Consider the following 9,194-nt stretch of genomic DNA (forward strand, 5'->3'; position numbering starts at 1 on the left):
TCAAAAAACGTAGGAGGAGATAGATTTTTAGTGATTAGGTTTAATCTAGGAGTATTCATAAGAAAAAAGTTTTCGATATTTTTAATTAGATGTTCTTTCAAGTTTCATGTATAAAAGTAAGAATATACAATGTAGAACATGCAGTGCTTTAGTATTTTCTTTTAAATAATTATGAAGCAATAGGCTTTCAATGGCGACCAAATTTTTTTGAGCTTTAGTTAAAAATAATTCTTAAGTTCGAGTATAAACCTGGTGTAACAAACAAAATTGCATACTGATGAAATTTGAAAATTTTGCATAGATAGTTTAAATAAAGTTACGTTGGTATATTTGTCTGAAATGTCATTATCATTTTAAAAATATCACTTGTAAATAAGTTTTAACTGTTTTAAAATTATTTTAAAAAACAAACATCATCAAACATATTTAGCAGCGCTTTTAAACAATGAACTATCTATCTGTCTATGTCATCTTTTAAGTAAAACATAAACTGTGTATACTATATTACAAACATTGTTTTAAGTTGAACAAAAATAAAAATTAAATATGAACAAAACATAATTGCTGTTTTTAATTGTAGCTTAAGTTAAGTTATCAAGACCTAGCCAAAAATAACCCAGTGCAATACAATGGAATCCTACAATTGTGCTAGTATCAAACATTAAATTATACTAACAAAGTTTTCTGTTCATAGTAAAATAAACATTCTGTAGACTAGTTTGTACACTTTAACAAACACACCTTTTAAATAAATATATCTCATAATAAAGTTAAATAAGCGTCAAAGCTAAAATTTGTTTTATAAATTTTTAAATTGAGCTAGTTTTTTTGTCCTTTTAATTCATATTTACACGATTGATTTTTTTACAACTGTTTATTCACTATCTAATACTGCATTAACTTAATTTAAATGTTCAAATGAGTAAAAGACTTTTACTAAACTATAAAGAAATTATGCATTTTCTCTGAACCAAAAACTAATGAGCTTAACTAAAGAATAATAAAACTAATTAACAGATTCTGAAATATTAAACTGTGATATCCTTAGGCTATGTTTACGAACACAAGCTTTCATGAAAAAATACAAATACTTGGTTCAATGACTTTAAAAAGTTCAGTCACTCGTTAACAATTATTTACACTTAAAAATGTCACTTGTGAATGAGAACAACAGTAATTTGATACATCTGTTGTAGTGCTGAATTAAATTAAAATAAAGTTTATTTGAGCTGTAGTTTCATCACTTATAAAAAGTTTTAAAAGATTCCTGTCATTTTATTTTTGTAAATTCAAACAAGTTATGTCAACCATTAAAAATTCTCAAAGTGATTAATCAAAATTTTCAACAACAAATTTTACCTAATATAAACTAAAGAAATCAAAAGTTAAAAAAAAAAGGAAAATTCAAACTCCGTTTTTAAATGATAATTTTAGAAGTGTAATGAATATTTCAATTAATAACAAATATTTATTAAAGAATAAAAGACTTTTTTACTTTCTATTAGTTTCTAAATAAGCATTTTTTACTTATAGAGCTTAGGCCGATCATAATTTAAAAAAAAAATAGTACTTTAGAATCTGTTAAATATATCTTAAATTTACTGCAGATAACAAAAATCTTAAGCGAGTTATATTTAAAAACTGTTGCATTTAAACATTCAAAAAATAAAAAGTTAATAAATTTTGCATAAACATAAAACCTTTTATTACGTCCATAAGTTCGTTGTTGTTGATTTTTTATATATAGCAAAGTTACTTTTTTACAAGGTTTAGTTTTATATCACATATAATGTAAGTTTTTTTGCTTTTTAAATAAAATTTTAATTTAAATTTAATTACTACTTCTGTTGTTTACTTTAAGGTAAAAGTGGTTTAAAGTTTTTATAAGTTTTAAAAACGTTTTATAAAATTTGAAATTATAGCAATAGTATTTTGATAATGTATTTCATAGAATGTTCATCTTATTACAAACTGTTTTACAGCTGTCATCAAGATAAATATAACTATTGTTACTATCTCCAAAGAGGTTAATAAAACATAAGTAATATGAATCCTGGTTTTTTGTACTTAAATACAATTCTAATTGTTATGACTGTATAATGCGTTTATTTTTAAACCAACAGCTTATAATCGTTTTAAAAGTAGAGTATGAAATTTTAAAAATGTGGTTTTTTGAAATTTAATTATATTCACTTAACAAAATACTCTTAATTAAGCTAAACCAGATTTAAAGTATTATACATTTATATTAAGTTATTGTATTGTACAGTGAAAAAAACGACTTTAATCGAAAAGGGTATTAATATTAAAAATATCACATAACTTTCATTGGTTATAAAACTTGTAAAATTTTGAACAAACATACGCAAAATTAGTTTGATATTATTAAATGTACTTGTAGCATTTCTTATGTTTGAAGATCAATTTTAGAAAACTATCAGAAAACTTAAGCATAAAAAGTTAATTCGTATAATATTTCATAGTTTTTAAACTTTTTATAAATTTAAATCTCAACATAAAATATTTTTTACGTAATTTTGATGTTGCATATTCACTGTAAAACTTATTTTCTATTTGAAATTATTATTATATACTTTCATTAAATCAAAGCTATATCATTAAAAAGTATTTATTTGTCGATATTTTTTAAGAAAAACAGATGACTTTCATAAATAATAAGCAAAAATCTGCATATAAATGAATAACTAACAATAATTACATGGAAAATTGTATATTTTGAAACTTAATTAAAATTATTTTTTTAGAGATTTAAGTTGTAAACTCCCCAGTCTATTGAGGTAAAACATTTTAAAAAGTAGAATCTAACTACAGAATCTTTAAGGTATTTTATTTCTAACAAAACCCAAAACGCTACGAAAATTTTGAAATTACTTTCGATAATCGCATTTTTGTTTTGCTTAAACATTTTTAACTAAAATTATTAAGTTTATATAAAGTTTACTCTTGGGTAAAGGATAATTATATTAAATAAAAACATTGTAGTAAATTGTACTTTGTACATTAAAGTTCAAGAAAAATTACTTTTAATAATATTTTACAATTATTTTTTAAATCGATTTTTTTTTGACAAGCTTAGTTAAGGCTCTGACAAATGGGAAAATGTTGCTGAACTACCAGATCAAAAGTATAACTTTTGTGCCTGTGCGTTTATGAACAAAATTTTTTTAATCGGCGACAAAGTAGGCGCAATAGAAACAAACTCTAATGCAGGGTTTCCCAAACTCAATTACTATATCGCCCCCTTTTCAGAAATTTGAAAAATAATCGCCCCCCACGAATTTAAAAAGTAGTTTTTCTCTTGAGTACAAACTTTTGAGCCTAAAAATTTGTGTTCGATATGTAATTTAGTCTGGTATTTCTTATGCACGCACTTTTGGGCTGTGTTTAAGTAGTTTAAAGGGCTTGGGATATTAAGTTACACTTGTTTTCTTATAAGCCCAGTAAAGTGTCTTAAATTACTTAAATTTTAAAAAGCCTTGTTTAATCAGTAATCAATCCTGATTAAATATGAACTGTTTTGAAATTAATAAAACTTTTAGGGTTGTTGTGGACAACTTTTGTAGTCAGCAATTCATGTTTACTAAAAAATCTTTTCTTGTTTCAACTCGTTAAAAAAATGTAATTGCAGGCTGCATATTTTAAAAAATAACAAAGAGAAAATTAAAAAGCTCGAGCATATTGTAATAAAGTGATTTACTATTATTGTGATCTAGGAAATACTAAAGTAACTGAAAACCAAATTGAAATTCTATTTCAAAATCATAAGCATCAAAAAACTAAATTTTGTTTATTTTGCACAAGTAGTTTTCAAGTTACTTAGCGGATCGAAATTTGATTGGATCTGGACCGTACGCTACCCATCTAAAATCTTAACTGAAACCTGGACATTATAACTATCTCTCATTTAACGAATTTCGAACATTTAGAAGTGAATACTAAGTAACTTTATTTAAGCCGCACAAAATACTTAAGTTATTTTATAAGTAGGCATGTTCTAAAATTAAATACCAGATATTAAAAAACTATAAAAGAATGAACAGATTATTTTACACATAGTAAAATAAATATTAAACCACCATTGCTGATCTAGTTTCAGGAAGTTTGACCAACTGGCTCATTAACTCATGAAAAGTGGTTTTATCAATAGCTTCTGTTAATGCAGTAAAATTATTTATTTCAATGCTAAGATATATAATAAGCAAGTTAGTTGTAAAGTTAAAAATTTAATTTTAACATTTTAAACAATATTTTTGTAGTAGTTAACCATTAAATAGTATTTGACTTGGAATAACCTTTAAGAAACTAAACCTTAGTTTCAACATTTTTTTTCTAATTTAAATTCCAAAAAAATCAAATGTTTTACAGTTAGTTCTGGAAACAGAAAGTAATCAATTAAAAAATTCTTTAAATTATGTCTTTTTGATGGCTTATTTAAAACCGTTTAATTTTATTTTTTCTCTAGTTACTAGCGTATAATAGTTTACCAGAAGAAAATAGTGAAAAACTAAAAGCTATTGTTGAATTATTAAATTAAACAACATATTTCTAATAGCTAATATATTTAAAAATAAGATAAAACAAAAACAGTTGTATTAATAGTTTAAAATTATTTAATATATAGATTTTCTTACAATAATAAATCAATTAGAAAATAAATTTGAGTTTAACAATTTTTTAAATAAAAAAATTTGAAGTCATTTCAAATGAGACATCAAATCTATACTCTTTTAAAACCAAAAAAATAATTTTTGAAATAAAAACTTTAATGGTTATCATTTTTTTTTATACAGATTAAACGAGTAATCACAAAAATATGTTAAATAAATTTCTTTCAACCAAATACTTTAACCACTATACTATAAAAACTTTTAGTGTAATGTAAATCGACAAATATAAATTACAAAATTAACCAGGTCAAAACAAAGCTATTAACATATTTAAAACATAAACTATTTTATAAATACAGTAGACTTCCTCTTCAGTTCGCATTTTGAACAAAATCAAAAAGTTTAACCTCAAAAATTGTTACCATTTTTTATGCAAAATGATAAATTTAAATATGTTATATGCAATAACGTTATGAATAAATATGAAATCAATTAAAACATAAAACAAACATTCATAAAAAAAAAAGATCTATATAAGCTATTAAATATTGTGTATTTTTTTTTAATTAATACTTAGTTAGTAATAGATTTTATTTAAGTTAAATTTAAGAAAATATAAATTTGAACTTTTTTTTTGGTAAAAAGTGCGAACTCAAGAGGAAGTCTACCGTAATTAATATATATTAGGAATTATGCAAACCTGTTATAGAATAAATAACTTAGAAAATTTTTAATATAAAAAGACTACTTAAATACAATACAAACTAGGTTAAATAAGAAGTATTTTAAAAGATCAATAAATAAATAAACCTTTCATAAAATAATGTCTGCTACTGAATTCTAATATAATGCGAAGGATGAGGTTCATGAATGCTTGCAAATCTTTCTAATCTGATTCTAAATCAGTCAAATAAAGCCTCAAGTCACCTCCTTTACAAATATCTAGATTAGATATTTTGCTCAAGATGTTGATAATTGAAGTGAAAGCTTTCTCAACAACATAACTAGAAGGAAAAACTATACACAACAATCTAAATTCCTCTCAAATGATTGGATACTTTTGCCTTAGTTTTTGTTGAGTCCAAAAGCTTTCATATCGTTCTTTGGAAAAAATAACTTTAAGTTCAAGGCCAGTTTGTAAGTCTGAGAAGGTTTCCTGTGAGTCGTTTTATTCAAAAAGATCTTTCACGAAAAGGATCTATATTTTTATCTACATGATAGCTTTTTTGTGTCAAATTGAAATTTTACTATTTAATATGTTGAAATTGTTAAAAGTTCCAGATTTTAGATTTTTTTTGCGTAAATTGTCAAATTCCAGGTTTTTAGGTAAATTGGCAGCCCTGTATAGTTTTATTTCTTAGTCTAACTTAATAACTTTTCAAACAACAATTGGAAGTATCATGAGGTTTAGTTAATATAGAAAACATAGATTTTTACAAAGCATTTATGATCCTAAATAACATGTATTTCAGGTTAAAAAATAGGGAGAGGAATTCCAATCGTCTATGATCTATGTAATTGTTAAATAAGAAAATATATGTAATTAACATGAAAGTAGGAGCCATAAGTACTTGATTTTTTTCTCTATATTTCACATAAACACAATAAACTTTTTTGTTTAAGTTTTACCTCAGGGTCAAATATTTTTTAATAGCAAGTTAAAATTAGTAAAATAGCAAGATATAAAGTAAAAATTTTATGACAACCCAAAATTTTAAAATCGCCCCCTTTTCGCCCCCTTACTAGTTATCGCCCACCCTTTCGCCCCCTTACTAATTATCGCCCCCCGAATTACTAAAATCGCCCCCAGGGGGGCGATATCGCCCACTTTGGGAAACCCTGCTCTAATGTATGTTTTGAAACAAAACATCACAAATGGGTAGAAGCCGCTCGCATGGCTGGTGCAAGGTCAAATGCAGCCTGCGCTGTTTTCAAAGGCAGAATTGTGGCTTGCGGCGGGTAAAAAAATCGCTACAAACTGAGTTGGGTTAAGTCTTACGACTTCGCAGGTGATTCCTGGACACCGATGCTTAAAATGATCACGGGCAAGCATGGCCACAGCTTGGTCGCTGTCAGAAGCAAGTTGTTTGCGTTCGGCTGCGTAAAAACAAGTGGCGCGTGCGACAGCGCTTGCTAAAAATTTGTTGCGCTTACGTCCTCAATGCACTATATAAACTCACTGTTTCCCAGCGCCTTCGCTATCAGACCTTTGATTTATCGTTTCTAAACCAAACTTACAACATCCGTTTCCCGAACGGTCCTCGACTTATGATCGTTGATGACGTAGATGAAGACAACTGGTCGTTTGTGAGGTGTAAGCACGTGGAAAATTTGCAGAACTTTTCTTGCGTCAAAGTCCCTTGGGTTTAAAATTTTCCCGAAAGAAAAAATACCAAAAGTAACAAAGATGAACTTGAAATTAATGCTAGTAGAAACTTTTGGTACTATATGTGTTATTTGTAAACATGATTTTGATTAGTATTGTATCAAACATATTTACATTCCTTTATTTTTTTAAACGTGACAATAAATTTGTAGATAAAAATACAAGTTTTTCAATTCCATTTAAAATAATTGTTTTTCAGTTACTAAACTTGAAAATTGCAAATTAATCTTTAACATATATCATACTTTTATATTTGTCAGTGTGACCTATTTTGTTTCACATCTAAATGGTTAAGATTTTTAACATCCGAACGTTTAAAACAAATTCAAAAAAAAGTCTATAATATTTACTTGCATTGCATAGAGACATAACTTGCAAAACTTATTAAAATTATCGACTTGAAAAATACTTTTTAGTTTATCTAAACAGCAGCACTAAAAACTTTTAAAAAAGATTTTGCTTTTTTAACAAGAAGAGTAAAATATCGTAAAGATCGTCTTAATCAACTATCTAGTCACGAAGCATTAAATTAATAAACTATACACATTAAACGCGAATCAAAAATGCACGAAGAAAAAATTACGAGAAGGGCACAAAATTCCACAAAGATACTTTTTCACGAGGAGACAAAGCTGCACGAAGAAAATTTTGCACCAAGGGTAAATTTTGAACGAGTTTTAATTTTGCACAGAGGGTCATTTTTTGCACGAGAGTAACAAAATAAGAAACAGAAAAAAATACTAAGAAAAAAAAAGGAATAACTTGATAAAAAATAAATATATATGTTTAAGTTACTGACCGAGGGTAAGGGTTAGGGGTAGTAGTGATAGTAAAAAAGATAAAAAATAAAAAAACAAAAAATATTAACATTTGCAAAAATGTCTACGTAGAAAATTGTATGCTTGTGCAAAAGTGTCTTCGTGCAAAAGTGACCTTTTGTACAAAAATGTCTTCGAGCAAAAGTATGTTAGTGCAATTTTGTTCCCTCGTGCAACTTTGTCCCCTAGTGCAATTTTGTACGCTCGTACGAATTTGACAGCTTCCCCCACATTAAACATACAAATGATTATAAAATTTTATTTTTTTAAGAAAACTAATATTTGCTTTGTTCACTCGGCCACTTGAGAAATTTTTAAACTAGTTCATTTCAAAATGCAAAGTGACTTAATTTTGTGTACTTTGTTTACGTTTTAGAATTATTAAAAAGTATTAAATATAAAAAAAACATTTCATTTTTCTTAAATTTATTTTAGTACTTTCGTAGTAAGGCTCATTTGAAATTGTATCTTACTAAGTTAGAATGAATAGAATTTAAAATAAAATAATACTGTAATTGAAAATTTAAGAAAATAAAATGTCGTAATAATCGAATGTTAAAAATTAACTAAATGCTTATGCTGTATCCTTTTGGTATATTACTAAAACTCGTTAGATTACAAACAGTCTAAAATAAACCAGCTATAATAGTAATAATTAAAACTACACTTTAGAATAAAAATTTACAAGAAACTAATTATTTAAAATTTATTTAATAGAAGGATCTGAAAAGTCTAGTTTGGTATATAAACTTTTTCTGCTTAGAAAAACTGGGCCTTATGATTGAATACATAAGACTTTTAGAATATGCAGTTGAAAAGAGTTTTCCACTCTCACTTAAACTGAAAAGTTATTTTATTTTTTATTTTTAGCACACTCAGGATTGTCCAACAAACGTTGCCTAATCGCCGAGAAGTATTTTTTCGTTAGTTTCTCCGAACAGCCATCAAACCAACTTTTCAAGACTTTTGGTACATGCTGACCGATTCTTACATGAAACCTTTAAGATGTTTTCCCCACGTAGTCACTACCACAGTGACAACTAAACTTATAGATGATGTTACTTTTTCTTGGGTGGGAGAAACATCTTTGTAAATTCCACTTTTAGGAATCTACTAAATAGTTAAATAAGTTTTTTCACCATCAAAAATTATTTTTATTAAAAACATATTTAAAGTAGTTTTACAGCATCTTTTCCATGTTTTCCAACTACCTAGCACAGTGTTTCACCTTAAAGTTAGCTACAAACTAAAAATAGATCCAAAGTGTGTTCTTTAAAAAACCTGGAAGAAATTCAGAAAACTTGGAAAAAATTTCTCCAAATAATTTGGCAACTTTTAATTAAAGAAAACAAATAAAGCTTT

Source organism: Thalia democratica, unplaced genomic scaffold, assembly GCF_965202585.1.
Source record: "Thalia democratica unplaced genomic scaffold, ktThaDemo2.hap1.1 HAP1_SCAFFOLD_630, whole genome shotgun sequence".
Lineage (NCBI taxonomy): Eukaryota > Metazoa > Chordata > Thaliacea > Salpida > Salpidae > Thalia > Thalia democratica.